Source organism: Oncorhynchus masou, unplaced genomic scaffold (genome assembly GCF_036934945.1).
Source record: "Oncorhynchus masou masou isolate Uvic2021 unplaced genomic scaffold, UVic_Omas_1.1 unplaced_scaffold_1629, whole genome shotgun sequence".
Classification (NCBI taxonomy): domain Eukaryota; kingdom Metazoa; phylum Chordata; class Actinopteri; order Salmoniformes; family Salmonidae; genus Oncorhynchus; species Oncorhynchus masou.
Window position 1 is genome coordinate 5,452 of NW_027006391.1, and position 17,058 is coordinate 22,509.

Here is a 17,058-nt window from a genome sequence, read left to right on the forward strand (position 1 = left end):
ATTACAAGATTGTAAAGTTCTTTCTCGGTGACAAGTGAAATCATTTGTATTTCTCTACTTATTTTGTATGAATGGGCTCTCCATTGGTCACGACATCTTAGCTGTATAGACTTAACATTTCTGGGTTATTTCAGAACGAGGGATGTCCATGTGTCAGCGTCAGTTTGTGGGAGGAATACTGTAGGTTTGCTTTCTGTATTTGCCAAATAAGTTGACAAATGCTGTATTTTCATACATGGAAAAAAGTATTACGTGAATGGTAGATTGAATGGGTACAGAGAAATGAAATCCACTATTTGCTTCCCCTTGTGTGAGAACTGTTGCGAAAGTTGACATGTGGATATGGTCTACCATTAAAAACATTCCATCTGAAGTAACCTTTATGCCTCTTCTTGTAGCATCTCACTCTTTAATATTTACACTAAATATGTAACTGAAAAATTTAACTGAAACTGTCATTTCTCTTGCGTTCAATGCACCAGTTTGGGCCGCCTAATTTGCCAGAATGTTACTGTAATTATGACATAACATTGAAGGTTGTGCAACGTAACAGGAATATTTAGACTTATGGATGCCAACCGGCAGTGTAGCCTAGTGGTTAGAGAGTTGGACTAGCAACCGGAAGGTTGAGAGTTCAAACCCCCGAGCTGACAAGGTACAAATCTGTCGTTCTGCCCCTGAACAGGCAGTTAACCCACTGTTCCCAGGCCGTCATTGAAAATAAGAATTTGTTCTTAACTGACTTGCCTGGTTAAATAAAGGTAAAAAAAAAACGCTAGATAAAATACCGAACGGTTCCGTATTTCAATGAAAGAATAAACGTTGTTTCCGGATTTGACCATATTAATGACCAAAGGCTTGTATTTCTGTGTTTATTATAATTAAGTCTATGTTTTGAGAGTAGTCTGACTGAACGATGGTAGGCACCAGCAGGCTCGTCACTCGCTCAAAATGTCACTCGCTCAGACTAGGAGTAGTTGTTCCCCTTGCTCTGCATGGGTAACGCTGCTTCGAGGGTGGCTGTTGTCGATGTGTTCCTGGTTCGAGCGAGGAGTTGTCTATAAGAACATCCAATAGTCAGAGGCAAATGAAATACAAATGCTATAGAGAGAAATATTCCTATATTACTTACAACCTAAAACTTCTTACCTGGGAATATTGAAGACATGTTAAAAGGAACCACCAGCTTTCATATATTCTCATGTTCTGAGCAAGGAACTGAAACGTTAGCTTTCTTACATGGCGCATATTGCACTTTTACTTTCTCCAACACTTTGTTTTTGCATTGTTATCGGATTTCATTGGTCCTCAACTCGCGGCTCAGACACGTCAAAATAAATGGAGTTAACCCCGAGCTAGCCTGCCGAAACTCCCCAAATACGTCTGCCAAAGCTTGTGGGCGGCGGATTACAGCCTCGAGTCTTACCAAAGACGACTCGAGGCTGTAATCGCTGCCTAAGGTGCTTCAACAAAAGGTTTCTAAAAACCGGGTTTTGTTTTGTCATTACGGGATAGTGTGTGTAGATGTAGGGGGGGGAGAAGACGACATTTTAAAATCAGGCTGTAAAGTAACAAAATGTGGGAAAAGTCACAGGGGGTCTGAATAGTTTCTGTATGTCTACGGTAAACGCTGCATATGTCCTTGACATTTCTATCACACAATGCGATTCAGACTGAATAAAGTCCTAAAATGAATACAAATAAAACGACAAGAGTAAAAAATAAAAATGCATATTCTTTCTTTCATACATCACATTCCCATTTATTTACACTGAACAGCATCATGATTCACATTCATGTATATAACTGGTTGGTCCCTGAATTACAAAAAAGAGGCAGAAGTGGTAACCAATGGTTGTGTACAAAGTCATCAACTGTCTCAAATAAGGGCATTTGATTCATCTGGCCCGGGTAGGCGTGTTTTGCACCGGGTGATAGATGATTGCATTTGTTTTGGAACAGGTTAAAGACATGGGAGTAATGAGTAGGAATTCTGTGTTTTCACATGCAAAAGTGAGACTTAAAAAAAAAAATCAAAAGCAATCTGCCTTCCGAATGAAAACTTAACATGACCGAACAGCGCAGATGACTGTTCGATTTGAGAAGGACACTCCTTCTTACTGCTTTTGATCGTTCACGTCACGCGCCATAGACCGTTGTCCTGCAGCTCAGCATAATCAAATCCACCCATTGACTGACATTGCTATAACATACGCGGATAGTAAGATCTGCCAGGCGTCAGCAACGTCTCGCACAGGTGCGTTTACACAGGCACACCAATTCTGATCATTCTTCCACTAAATCAGATCTGGTCATTTGACCAATTTCAGTGAAACAAATATCAGAATTGAGCTGCTTGTGTAAACGCAGCCATTTATCCCGTTGTTTCTGGTAATTGTGTGTCTTCATAGCGTTCTAGTCGTCACGCAATCTGCGACATACAGGTTGGTGTTAAGACACAAAACGGAACAAAACAGAGGACTACCTGGACTCATCAAATAAGAAATGATTGTTTTTGTTTTCGGGTTGCAAAGCGTTTAGAAATGTTTTGTTATGATGTGCAGGGTTCTGCACTGATGAATACGACCCAGGTGTGTCAGGGATATGTAGCCAGGTAGCAGGGGTACCTGGACCAGGTGGGCAGCAGGCCCGTCTCATTGGCCAGCCTCCAGTACCTCTCCCTCAGGAGGAAGGCCCCAGCTTTGGGCTGCCTCTGCCGACTGAAAATTCCCTTCTTGTTGCCCACCACACGGGCCACCGCTGCAGAGAGTGAGAGAGACAAATGTTAATTTCCCAGAGTGCTTTGTTTCAGCCGTCAAAGTATAGATAAAACTATAGATCTGTACAGAATACAAGCTATTTTTTTCATTTAACAAGATAAGTCAGTTAAGAACAAATTCTTATTTATAATGACGGCCTAGGAACAGTGGGTTATCTGCCTTGTTCAGGGACAGAACAACAGATTTTTACCTTGTCAACTCTTGGATTCGATCTAGCAACCTTTCAGTTAATGGTCCAACACTCTAACCACTAGGCTACCACCTGCCTCCCCAGGACGCAAACAAGGGAACCATCATCAAATTCGTCACCACCAAATTCCAGAGGCGTAGACTCACTCGAGTCACGTGACTGGGGTCGAGTCACATGACTGGGGTCGAGTCACATGACTGGGGCACACAGTGCCTTCAGGAAGTATTCACACCCCTTTCTCCACACTGTTGTGTTACAACCTTGCACTTCAAATGGATTACATTGAGATTTGACGTCACTGGCCCACACATAATACCCCATAATGTCAAAGCGGAATTATGTTTTTCATTTTTTTTTTCCCTCTCGCTCTCTCAAAACTAATAAAAAAATGAAAAGCTGACATGTTTCTAGTCAAAGTATTTAACCCTTCGTTATTGCAAGCTGAAATAAGTTCAGGAGTAAAACTGTGCTTAGTAAGTTGCATTGACTCATCTCTGTACCCCACAGATACAATTATCTGTAACGTCACTCAGTCGAGCAGTGAATTTCAAAAAACAGATTCCACCACAGAGACTGGGAAGGTTTTCCAACGCCTCGCAAAGGGGGCACCGATTGGTAGATAAAATTAAACATTGATTATCCCTTTGTGCATGGTGAAGTTATGAATTGCACTTTAGATGGTGCATCAATACACCCAGTCACTACAAAGATACAGGCGTCCTTCCTAACTCAGTTGCCGGAGAGGAAGGAAACCGCTCAGGAATGTCACCATGAGGCCCGATGGTGACTTTAAAATAGAGTTCAAATGGCTGTGATAGGAGGAAACTGTGGATGGATCAACCACATTGTAGTTACTTCACAATACGAACCGAAATGACAGAGTGAAAAGGAGGAAGCCTGTACAGAATAAAAATATCCAGAACATGCACTCTGCAACAAGGCACTAAAGTAAAACTGCAAAACAATGTGACAAAGCAATTCACTTGTTGTCCTGAATACAGTGTTATGGTTAAGAGCTTGTAAGTAAGCATTTCACTGTGAGGTCTACTACACCTGTTGTATTCAGCATTTCACTGTAAGGTCTACTACACCTGTTGTATTCAGCATTTCACTGTGAGGTCCACTACACCTGTTGTATTCAGCATTTCACTGTGAGGTCTACTACACCTGTTGTATTCAGTATTTCACTGTAAGGTCTACTACACCTGTTGTATTCAGCATTTCACTGTAAGGTCTACTACACCTGTTGTATTCAGCATTTCACTGTGAGGTCCACTACACCTGTTGTATTCAGCATTTCACTGTGAGGTCTACTACACCTGTTGTATTCAGTATTTCACTGTAAGGTCTACTACACCTGTTGTATTCAGCATTTCACTGTAAGGTCTACTACACCTGTTGTATTCAGCATTTCACTGTGAGGTCTACTACACCTGTTGTATTCAGCATTTCACTGTGAGGTCTACTACACCTGTTGTATTCAGCATTTCACTGTAAGGTCTACTACACCTGTTGTATTCAGCATTTCACTGTGAGGTTCTATTACACCTGATGTATTCAGCATTTCACTGTGAGGTCTACTACACCTGTTGTATTCAGCATTTCACTGTGAGGTCTACTACACCTGTTGTATTCAGCATTTCACTGTGAGGTTCTACTACACCTGTTGTATTCAGCATTTCACTGTGAGGTCTACTACACCTGTTGTATTCAGTATTTCACTGTGAGGTCTACTACACCTGTTGTATTCAGCATTACACTGTAAGGTTCTACTACACCTGTTGTATTCAGCATTACACTGTAAGGTCTACTACACCTGTTGTATTCAGCATTTCACTGTGAGGTCTACTACACCTGTTGTATTCAGCATATCACTGTGAGGTCTACTACACCTGTTGTATTCAGCATTACACTGAGGTCTACCAGACCTGTTGTATTCAGCATTTCACTGTGAGGTCTACTACACCTGTTGCATTTGACACATGTGACTAATACAATTTGACGTGACTCATTGTCAAGATGTCGAAAATAGAATGTTTATAATAGTACTCAACATTTAAAAAGAAAATCCAGTTTAATCCGGTTTAATAAAATATCAGGATGTTCCTCATTTCAGCTCTTCATCTAGTAGAATTCAATGCACACTTTCCCACAATGCATCGGAAGAGGTAGCCAAACAACGAAACTAGGCTACTTAATTGGGAAGATGCCTTGAAGCTTCTGCGGTGACATTCAAAATGTAGGCTAAGTAGTTTCATGAAGGTGGAAAAAGTACCCAACTGTCATACTTGAGTAAAAGTAAAGATACCTTAATAGAATATGACTCAAGTAAAAGTGAAAGTCATCCAGTAAAATACCACTTGAGTAAAAGTCCAAATATTTTGTTCTAAATATACTTATGTCTCAAAAGTACAGATAATTTAAAAATGCCAAACCAGATGGCAGTTTGTTTTTCTTAAATTTATGGATAGCCAGGGGCACAACACACAGACATAATCCACAAACAAAATGTGTGTTTAGTGAGTCTGCCAGACCAGAGGCAGTAGAGCAGGGATGTTCTGTTCATAAGTGTGTAAATGGGACCATTATCCCATCCTGCTAAGCATTCGAAATGTAACGAGTACTTTTGGGTGTCGGGGGAAATATGTATAGAGTAAAAAGTAGTAAAGCAAAAGTAATCAAAAATAGTAATATTGAAGTACAGAGACCACCAAAACAACTACTTAAGTAGTACTTTAAAGTATTGTTTCTTAAGTACTTTAAGTAGTACTTTAAAGTATTTTTACTTAAGTACTTTACACCACTGACCATACCAAACATATCATACTAATTTGAGTGTCCCGTACTGGTTACATCGAGTCTACGAGACCAGGCTGTCCAAAGTGATAATGTGCAGACAGACCATGCTGTCCATCTAATCCTGCAACCTCCACTGCATAGATGCAGGCCGTGCGATTCTGCAGGCCGTGCGATTCTGCAGGCCGTGCGATTCTGCAGGCCGTGCGATTCTGCAGGCCGTGCGATTCTGCAGGCCGTGCGATTCTGCTTGCTCTGGACTCCAGAGAAGTGATATTGGCTGCTAACATGAATGACTTTCAACAACAACAAAAAAAAAAAAAAACAGAAATAAATTGTTTTACACCTGCATCTTAAGTTTTGAAAATGCATTGCCGTTTATGGCTGTAATGACAGGTTCCATTCGGGCAGCTTTGTGTTGCAAGTTTTTGACCCAGTTTTTTTTTCTTCTCTTTTTCCCGCAGGTCAAACAGTTTGAAAACCACTGAGCTAGTTTACAGATTGTTGATTTGCTGTACAGCTATTGGCTCGGGTCCTGAACAAACATAAAATTGTAAGGAGAGAGGATTTCCATAAATAAATATGCAGCTCCAAAGAGTTTGGGGTTTATCAAGAAGATCAACTGTTAACTTTGCAAGCTCATAAAGCAAACGGGACATCAATCAACAATTACTAACATAGGCCTACAGGTCTTTCAGTACGTCAAAATGGCTTGGTATTGATCACTTACTTATGAAGCATTAGGAATTTGTTATTACATTTTTTGGGACATAAAATACAAAAAACTAGGGCCAGGACGATACCAGTATTGCAATGTTTTTTTTTTTTCCCCCCCGTGGCAAATATTAAAAACACAAAGCAAACCAAAGGCTGACCTTTAAAAAAATGCTGTATATAAAATGTGGTGTGCTATAGCTTGGAAAATAATTAAATGTGACTCTGAATGACATCATAATGATGGCTTGTTTTCCTTAAAGAAGAAGAAGTCAAAAAAATAAAAATAAAATTGGCTTCGTGGTTCGATTCATATTTTATTTTGTGTTTTGTTTCCTTGCCAAGATACTGGTATCATCCCGGCCCTAGTGAAAACGTCAGCAAATCAGCTCCAAGTGATTTTCATTTTAGAAATTTGTTCTGATGTATTCCCACGCATGGTAGAGAGATGTAATCATATACAAAATGTAAGCAAGGCATGAAATTATTATATTTTAGTCAAAATGTTTGGGCTTCTTGCGGTCATTTTAGAGTGTACAAATGATTATATTTTAGTCAAAATGTTTGGGCTTCTTGCGGTCATTTTAGAGTGTACAAATGATTATATTTTAGTCAAAATGTTTGGGCTTCTTGCTGTCATTTTAGAGTGTACAAATGATTATATTTTAGTCAAAATGTTTGGGCTTCTTGCGGTCATTTTAGAGTGTACAAATGATTATATTTTAGTCAAAATGTTTGGGCTTCTTGCGGTCATTTTAGAGTGTACAAATGATTATATTTTAGTCAAAATGTTTGGGCTTCTTGCGGTCATTTTAGAGTGTACAAATGATTATATTTTAGTCAAAATGTTTGTGCTTCTTGCGGTCATTTTAGAGTGTACAAATGATTATATTTTAGTCAAAATGTTTGGGCTTCTTGCTGTCATTTTAGAGTGTACCAAATGATTATATTTTAGTCAAAATGTTTGGGCTTCTTGCGGTCATTTTAGAGTGTACAAATGATTATATTTTAGTCAAAATGTTTGTGCTTCTTGCGGTCATTTTAGAGTGTACAAATGATTATATTTTAGTCAAAATGTTTGGGCTTCTTGCGGTCATTTTAGAGTGTACAAATGATTATATTTTATTCAAAATGTTTGGGCTTCTTGCTGTCATTTTAGAGTGTACAAATGATTTGGTAATTATGTTCCGGTCCCCTGACCATCCGCTCAAGAAGAAAATCGGCCCGCGGCAGAATCTAGTTGATGATTCCTGGTGTAAACCCTCCTTGTGTGCCACACCCATTCCTGCTGACTCCGAGCTTACCAACCACCGGGAGCTTTAAATATAATTCACATCAATATCAGCACCTTTTCAAGAACTGGCCGAGTTTCAACTCCTACCACTACCCCACCGCCACACTACTAACTCCTACACTACTAACTCCCACCCCTACACTACAAACTCCTACACTACAAACTCCCACCCCTACACTACAAACTCCCACCCCTACACTACAAACTCCCACCCCTACACTACAAACTCCCACCCCTACACTACAAACTCCCACCCCTACACTACAAACTCCCACCCCTACACTACAAACTCCCACCCCTACACTACAAACTCCTACACTACTAACTCCTACACTACTAACTCCCACTCCTACATTACTAACTCCTACCCCTACACTACTAACTCCTACCCCTACACTACTAACTCCTACCCCTACACTACTAACTCCTACCCCTACACTACTAACCCCTACACTACTAACCCCTACACTACTAACCCCTACATTACTAACCCCTACATTACTAACCCCTACACTACTAACCCCTACACTACTAACCCCTACACTACTAACCCCTACACTACTAACCCCTACACTACTAACCCCTACACTACTAACCCCTACACTACTAACCCCTACACTACTAACCCCTACACTACTAACCCCTACACTACTAACCCCTACACTACTAACCCCTACACTACTAACTCCCACACCTACACTACCCGGCGCCGACAGAGATGGCCGCCCGCTTCGTGTTCCTAGGAAACTATGCAGTTTGTTTTTTTACGTGTTATTTCTTACATTAGTACCCCAGGTCATCTTAGGTTTCATTACATACAGTCGAGAAGAACTACTGAATATAAGAGCAGCGTCAACTCACCATCAGTACGACCAAGAATATGACTTTTGCGAAGCGGATCCTATGTTCTGCCTTTCACCCAGGACAACGGAATGGATCCCAGCCGGCAAACCAAAAACAACTTTGTAAAAGAGGGAAACGAGGCGGTCTTCTGGTCAGACTCCGGAGACGGGCACATCGTGCACCACTACCTAGTATACTTCTCGCCAATGTCCAGTCTCTTGACAACAAGGTTGACGAAATCCGAGCAAGGGTAGCATTCCAGAGGTACATCAGAAACTGTAACGTTCTTTGCTTCACGGAAACATGGCTCACTGGAGCGACTCTATCGGAGTCGGTGCAGCCAGCTGGTTTCTCCACGCATCGCGCCGACAGAAACAAACATCTTTCTGGTAAGAAGAGAGGCGGGGGCGTATGCCTTATGGCTAACGAGACGTGGTGTGATCACAAAAACATACAGGAACTCAAATCCTTCTGTTCACCTGATTTAGAATTCCTCACAATCAAGTGTCGACCGCATTATCTACCAAGAGAATTCTCTTCGATTATAATCACAGCCGTATATATTCCCCCCAAGCAGACACATCGATGGCTCTGAACAAACTTTATTTGACTCTTTGCAAACTGGAATCCATACATCCTGAGGCTGCATTCATTGTAGCTGGGGATTTTAACAAGGCTAATCTGAAAACAAGACTCCCAAAATTGTATCAGCATATCGATTGCGCAACCAGGGCTGGCAAAACCTGGATCATTGCTATTCTAACTTCTGCGACGCATATAAGGCCCTGCCCCGCCCTCCTTTCGGAAAAGCTGACCACGACTCCATTTTGTTGATCCCTGCCTACAGACAGAAACTAAAACAAGAAGCTCCCACGCTGAGGTCTGTCCAACGCTGGTCCGACCAATCTGATTCTACACTCCAAGACTGCTTCCATCACGTGGACTGGGATATGTTTCGTATTGCGTCAGACAACAACATTGACGAATACGCTGATTCGGTGTGCGAGTTCATTAGAACGTGCGTTGAAGATGTCGTTCCCATTGCAACGATTAAAACATTCCCAAACCAGAAACCGTGGATTGATGGTAGCATTCGCGTGAAACTGAAAGCGCGAACCACTGCTTTTAATCAGGGCAAGGTGACCGAATACAAACAGTGCAGCTATTCCCTCCGCAAGGCAATCAAACAAGCTAAGCATCAGTATAGAGACAAAGTAGAATCTCAATTCAACGGCTCAGACACAAGAGGTATGTGGCAGGGTCTACAGTCAATCACAGATTACAAAAAGAAAACCAGCCCCGTCACGGACCAGGATGTCTTGCTCCCAGGCAGACTAAATAACTTTTTTGCCCGCTTTGAGGACAATACAGTGCCACTGACACGGCCTGCAACGAAAACATGCGGACTCTCCTTCACTGCAGCCGAGGTGAGTAAAACATTTAAACGTGTTAACCCTCGCAAGGCTGCAGGCCCAGACGGCATCCCCAGCCGCGCCCTCAGAGCATGCGCAGACCAGCTGGCTGGTGTGTTTACGGACATATTCAATCTCTCCCTATACCAGTCTGCTGTTCCCACATGCTTCAAGAGGGCCACCATTGTTCCTGTTCCCAAGAAAGCTTAGGTAACGGAGCTAAACGACTACCGCCCGTAGCACTCACTTCCGTCATCATGAAGTGCTTTGAGAGACTAGTCAAGGACCATATCACCTCCACCCTACCTGACACCCTAGACCCACTCCAATTTGCTTACCGCCCAAATAGGTCCACAGACGATGCAATCTCAACCACACTGCCCTAACCCATCTGGACAAGAGGAATACCTATGTGAGAATGCCGTTCATCAACTACAGCTCGGCATTTAACACCATAGTACCCTCCAAGCTCGTCATCAAGCTCGAGACCCTGGGTCTCGACCCCGCCCTGTGCAACTGGGAACAGGACTTCCTGACGGGCCGCCCCAGGTGGTGAGGGTAGGCAACAACATCTCCACCCCGCTGATCCTCAACACTGGGGCCCCACAAGGGTGCGTTCTGAGCCCTCTACTGTACTCCCTGTTCACCCACGACTGCGTGGCCACGCACGCCTCCAACTCAATCATCAAGTTTGCGGACGACACAACAGTGGTAGGCTTGATTACCAACAACGACGAGACGGCCTACAGGGAGGAGGTGAGGGCCCTCGGAGTGTGGTGTCAGGAAAATAACTCAATGTCAACAAAACTAAGGAGATGATTGTGGACTTCAGGAAACAGCTGAGGGAACACCCCCTATCCACATCGATGGAACAGTAGTGGAGAGGGTAGTAAGTTTTAAGTTCCTCGGCGTACACATCACAGACAAACTGAATTGGTCCACCCACACAGACAGCATCGTGAAGAAGGCGCAGCAGCGCCTCTTCAACCTCAGGAGGCTGAAGAAATTCGGCTTGTCACCAAAAGCACTCACAAACTTCTACAGATGCACAATCGAGAGCATCCTGGCGGGTTGTATCACCGCCTGGTACGGCAACTGCTCCGCCCACAACCGTAAGGCTCTCCAGAGGGTAGTGAGGTCTGCACAACGCATCATCGGGGGCAAACTGCCCTCCAGGACACCTACACCACCCGATGTTACAGGAAGGCCATAAAGATCATCAAGGACAACAACCACCCGAGCCACTGCCTGTTCACCCCGCTATCATCCAGAAGGCGAGGTCAGTACAGCTGCATCAAAGCTGGGACCGAGAGACTGAAAAACAGCTTCTATCTCAAGGCCATCAAACTGCTAACATTGAGTGGCTGCTGCCAACACACTGACTCAACTCCAGCCACTTTAATAATGGGAATTGATGGGAAATTATGTAAAATATAACACTAGCCACTTTAAACAATGCTACCTAATATAACGTTTACATACCCTACATTATTCATCTCATATGTATACGTATATACTGTACTCTATATCATCTACTGCATCTTTATGTAATACATGTATCACTAGCCACTTTAACTATGCCACTTTGTTTACACACTCATCTCATATGTATATACTGTACTCGATACCATCTACTGTATCTTGCCTATGCCTCTCTGTACCATCACTCATTCATATATCTTTATGTACATATTCTTTATCCCCTTACACTTGTGTGTATAAGACAGTTGTTTTGGAATTGTTAGTTAGATTACTTGTTGGTTATTACTGCATTGTCGGAACTAGAAGCACAAGCATTTCGCAACACTCGCATTAACATCTGCTAACCATGTGTATGTGACAAATAAAATTAGATTTTATTTACTAACTCCTACACTACTAACTCCCACCCCTACACTACTAACTCCCACCCCTACACTACTAACTCCCACCCCTACACTACTAACTCCCACCCCATACACTACTAACTCCCACCTCATACACTACTAACTCCTACCCTACTAACTCCTACAGCTACACCACTAACTCCTACAGCTACACCACTAACTCCTACCGCTACACCACTAACTCCTACCGCTACACCACTAACTCCTACCGCTACACCACTAACTCCTACCGCTACACCACTAACTCCTACAGCTACACCACTAACTCCTACACCACTAACTCCTACCCCACTAACTCCTACCCCACTAACTCCTACCCCACTAACTCCTACCCCACTAACTCCTACCGCTACACCACTAACTCCTACACCACTAACTCCTACCGCTACACCACTAACTCCTACAGCTACACCACTAACTCCTACCCCACTAACTCCTACCGCTACCCCACTAACTCCTACCGCTACCCCACTAACTCCTACCGCTACCCCACTAACTGCTACCGCTACACCACTAACTCCTACCGCTCCACCACTAACACCTACCCCACCGCTACCCCACTAACTCCTACCACTCCACCACTAACTCCTACCGCTCCACCACTAACACCTACCCCACCGCTACACCACTAATTCCTACCCCTACCCCACTAACTCCTACCGCTACACCACTAACCCCTACCCCACTAACTCCTACCGCTACACCACTAACCCCTACCCCACTAACTCCTACCGCTACACCACTAACTCCTACCCCACTAACTCCTACCGCTACACCACTAACCCCTACCCCACTAACTCCTACCCCACTAACTCCTACCGCTACCCCACTAACTCCTACCCCACTAACTCCTACCGCTACCCCACTAACTCCTACCCCACTAACTCCTACCCCACTAACTCCTACCCCACTAACTCCTACCCCACTAACTCCTACCCCACTAACTCCTACCGCTACACCACTAACTCCTACCCCACTAACTCCTACCGCTACACCACTAACTCCTACCCCACTAACTCCTACCGCTACCCCACTAACTCCTACCCCACTAACTCCTACCGCTACCCCACTAACTCCTACCCCACTAACTCCTACCGCTACCCCACTAACTCCTACCCCACTAACTCCTACCGCTACCCCACTAACTCCTACCGCTACCCCACTAACTCCTACCCCACTAACTCCTACCCCACTAACTCCTACCCCACTAACTCCTACCCCACTAACTCCTACACCACTAACTCCTACACCACTAACTCCTACACCACTAACTCCTACCCCTACCCCACTAACTCCTACCCCACTAACTCCTACCGCTACACCACTAACTCCTACCGCTACACCACTAACTCCTACCCCACTAACTCCTACCCCTACACCACTAACTCCTACCCCTACACCACTAACTCCTACCCCTACCCCACTAACTCCTACCCCACTAACTCCTACCCCACTAACTCCTACCCCACTAACTCCTACACCACTAACTCCTACCCCTACCCCACTAACTCCTACCGCTACACCACTAACTCCTACCGCTACACCACTAACTCCTACCGCTACACCACTAACTCCTACCCCTACCCCACTAACTCCTACCCCACTAACTCCTACCCCACTAACTCCTACACCACTAACTCCTACCGCTACACCACTAACTCCTACCGCTACACCACTAACTCCTACCGCTACACCACTAACTCCTACACCACTAACTCCTACCCCACTAACTCCTACCCCACTAACTCCTACCCCACTAACTCCTACCGCTACACCACTAACTCCTACCCCTACACCACTAACTCCTACCGCTACACCACTAACTCCTACCGCTACACCACTAACTCCTACCCCACTAACTCCTACCCCACTAACTCCTACCCCACTAACTCCTACACCACTAACTCCTACACCACTAACTCCTACACCACTAACTCCTACCGCTACACCACTAACTCCTACCGCTACACCACTAACTCCTACCGCTACACCACTAACTCCTACCGCTACACCACTAACTCCTACCGCTACACCACTAACTCCTACCGCTACACCACTAACTCCTACCGCTACACCACTAACTCCTACCGCTACACCACTAACTCCTACCCCACTAACTCCTACCCCACTAACTCCTACCCCACTAACTCCTACCCCAAACTCCTACACCAAACTCCTACACCACTAACTCCTACCGCTACACCACTAACTCCTACCGCTACACCACTAACTCCTACCGCTACACCACTAACTCCTACCGCTACACCACTAACTCCTACCCCTACACCACTAACTCCTACCCCTACACCACTAACTCCTACCCCTACACCACTAACTCCTACCGCTACACCACTAACTCCTACCCCACTAACTCCTACCCCACTAACTCCTACCCCACTAACTCCTACACCACTAACTCCTACACCACTAACTCCTACACCACTAACTCCTACCGCTACACCACTAACTCCTACCGCTACACCACTAACTCCTACCGCTACCCCACTAACTCCTACCGCTACCCCACTAACTCCTACCCCTACCCCACTAACTCCTACCCCACTAACTCCTCGTACTACTGCCGTCTTTCCCCTTACTCTAGGCTCCATTCAATCCGTACGGCGGAAGTTCATCACAGTAATACGGTTGAGCCGACATACTGCATGCAGTTCACCATGAACTCAGTCTCTGCCAACGCTGGAACAATGCCTATCAATTTAAAAATCGTGCTATAGCGCTGAACTTCTGCGATACGGATTGAATCGAGCCCCTTGAGTAAAGGAGAAGAAGAAAAAAAAAGAACGAAAAAAGTTGTAAGAACGGTTGTCATAACGACCCTTTCAATCTATTCCAGTCCTTCAGGTTTTCAGGAATTACTCCTTACTTTGTGCCGTCATGAAGTCAGCAAAGTTCCAGATGAGCTCTCCAATGACATACTCCTTCCTCTTCTGGTCGAACACATCATGGTAGTTTTTTAACACTATTTTCTGGTATTCCTCAGTGAACATCATGGGAGGATCCTGTAAAAACAGAAAACATTTTATTTCCATTGCTCATTCAAGCTCAACCACTTTACCAGTGTTCAAGCCAGTGTTCAAGCCAGTGTTCAAGCACATTTGACAAAATGGTATCCAGACTATTGTTCGCCTCAAAGAGAGACCCTTGAAATCTTAACAAGCACAGGTCTGTTTACTTTTGACAATACCTTATGTTTTTTGTTTTGTTTTGTTTCTGACCTGTGGAGAACATGACACGGAACGTAGAACAACAAAGTAGTTCTGGAACACTCACCATGTGCATTCCCGGAACCACATCAGCACCGTATTCACTCTGGATGATGGGTTTCTGGTACTTCCCGTACCAGTTCTCAAACTGGGTGTTGAGCTGGAAGGGGATGACCTCCGGGTGACCTGGGTCACTGTACCAGGAGAAGTAACTGTTCACACATATCACATCCACATAGGGAGCCTTGTGGGGGGGGGGGGGGGGGAGCAGTTTTACGGTGTTCAACTACAATTTCATTGGTATTGAATTGCCATTGTAAATGCATGGAACGTTACGTTCATAATTTAAATGGATGGAGCCTATGTATAGACGGTTTTCAATATGAGAAGAAATATAACGACTGGTTCAGTGTTGCTGTCCTTGTTTATAGAGATAGAGATAGAGATAGAGATATAGATAGAGAGATAGATAGGTAGGTTCGTTCCTTCATTCATTCATTCATTCATTGGCATTGAATTGCCGTAGAAATGTATGGAATGTTCCAGTCATAACTGAGCTTAGTTTAGTCACTGATAAACTATGAGTGGAACAGACATTCAGTAAAACCATTCCTCTTATAGAGTTATCTGCAGCAGGGAGTCACACCTCGGCGAGCCAGGATGATTGAATCAGGGCATAGGTATGCCTTCAAAAAGAAACTGCTATATATATAGGCATCAAGTACAGTCAAAGGCTCTTTTTCAGTTAGTCATTCCTCGATTCCTCATATCCTCTACCCTGAAAACGTCTTGGAAGAGGTCCACAATTCCCCCTCTGACCTTTTTTAAAAAGTTTGGAGAAGGAGAGGAATCGAGGACAAGCAAATTGAGAAAGCCACAGTTCTGTGAATAATCCTTCATAAACATAAGAAGAGAAACACAGTGAAGTCTCACCCCCTTGTCCCTGGCAAAGTTACTGGCGGTGATAAACGTGACCGGTCGAGTGACATCCAGAGATTTAGTACGAGCTATCAGTGTCCTGAAAAAGACAAACAACACATTCAGAGAGCAACGGTTTCCTTGTTCCAAGATGGGGTCAGGGGTCAGAATGTCAGGGTATGAGCTATCAGTGTCATGAAAAAGACAAACAAAACACATTTAGAGAGCAACGGTTTCCTTGTTCCAAGATGGGGTCAGGGGGTCAGAATGTCAGGGTATGAGCTATCAGTGTCCTGAAAAAGACAAACAAAACACATTTAGAGAGCAACGGTTTCCTTGTTCCAAGATGGGGTCAGGGGGTCAGGGTACAGAGACTTAGTGAGGAGGAAGAAAGGACCTGGAAGAAGAAAATGACTGATACTGTGAGGCCGTCTTTGTTGACTAAGATACTGAGTGTATCACAGTTCGAGGTCGACCGATTAATCGGAATGGCCGATTAATGGCCGAAGTTTTCATAATCGGTAATTGGCATTTTTGGACACCGATCATGGCCGATTACATTGCACTCCAAGAGGAGACTGCGTGGCAGGCTGACTACCTGTTATGCGAGTGCAGCAAGGAGTCAAGGTAAGGTGCTAGCTAGCATTAAATGTATCTTATAAATAAATAAACAATCTTAACATAATCCCTAGTTAACTACACATGGTTGATGATATTACTAGTTTATCTAGCTTGTCCTGCGTTGCATATAATCTATGCGGTACCTGTTAATTTATCATTGAATCATAGCCCACTTCGCCAAACGGGTGATTTAACAAGCGCATTCGCTAAAAAAATCACTGTCGTTGCACCAATGTGTACTAACCATAAACATCAATGCCTTTCTTAAAATCAATACACAAGTATATATTTTTAAACCTGCATATTTAGTTAATGTTGCCTGCTAACATTAATTTCTTTTAACTAGGGAAATTGTGTCACTTCTCTTGCGTTCTGTGCAA

The 17,058-nt window shown here is 43.9% G+C and overlaps 1 pseudogene; it reads right to left on the minus strand.

Moving 5' to 3' along the window:
• Positions 1-1,750: 1,750 nt before the first annotated feature.
• LOC135531535 (beta-glucuronidase-like) overlaps positions 1,751-17,058 on the minus strand; it is a 30,504-nt pseudogene continuing 15,196 nt past the window's right edge.